The sequence below is a fragment of the Eimeria mitis genome, genomic scaffold (genome assembly GCF_000499745.2).
Source record: "Eimeria mitis Houghton genomic scaffold, Emh_scaff2386, whole genome shotgun sequence".
Classification (NCBI taxonomy): Eukaryota; Apicomplexa; class Conoidasida; order Eucoccidiorida; family Eimeriidae; genus Eimeria; species Eimeria mitis.
In genome coordinates this window covers 2,295-3,154 of record NW_013570722.1, presented here as the reverse complement: position 1 = coordinate 3,154, position 860 = coordinate 2,295, and positions in this window count along the sequence as shown.

The window sequence follows — 860 nt, the reverse complement described above, 5'->3', positions numbered from 1 at the left end:
TTTTTTTTTTTTTTTTTTTTTTTTTTTTTTTTTTTTTTTTTTTTTTTTTTTTTTTTTTTTTTTATCTAGTATCTTAATTGGTTTTTATTAATTTACTTTTATTTTTTTGTTTTTTTATTTATGAATTTTTTTGGGGGTTTTGGTTGCTAAACCCTAAACCTTAGAAACCCTAAACCCTTGAAACCCTAAACCCTAGAAACCCTAAACCCTAAACCCTAGAAGAAACCCTAGAAACCCTAGAAACCCTAGAAACCCTAAACCCTAGAAAACCTAAACCCTAGAAACCCTAAACCCTAAACCGTAGAAAACCTAAACCCTAGAAACCCAAGAAACCCTAAACCCTAAACCCTAAACCCTCATATCTCACTCTGAGTACTGCATAAGTAACGGCGGTAACAAAAAGAGAAACAAAAAGTTCGATAGAAATAGAAAGCAAACGAAAAGAAGAAAAAAGAAAAGAAGAAGAAATTAAAACCCTGAAAAAAAATAAAAAAAAATATTTTATTTTGTTTTTTTTATTTGTTGTATGTTGTGTATTAAATAAAATAAATTTAAATTAAATAAAATAAAATAAAATTAAATAAAATAAAATAAAATAATATGAAATAAAATAATATAAATAAAATAAATAAAATAAATAAATAAAAAAAAGAAATAGGAGCATATAAATAAATATTTAATTAAGAGTTTATTTGTTGTTTATTATAATAAATAAAAAAACAAATAAAATAAATAAATAAATAAAATATAGTTTATTTATTATAAATAAGTAAATATAAACAAAATAAATAAATAAATAAATAAGTTGTTTAGTCTGTTTATATAAAGGAAAAAAAACAAACAAAATATATTTTTGTATA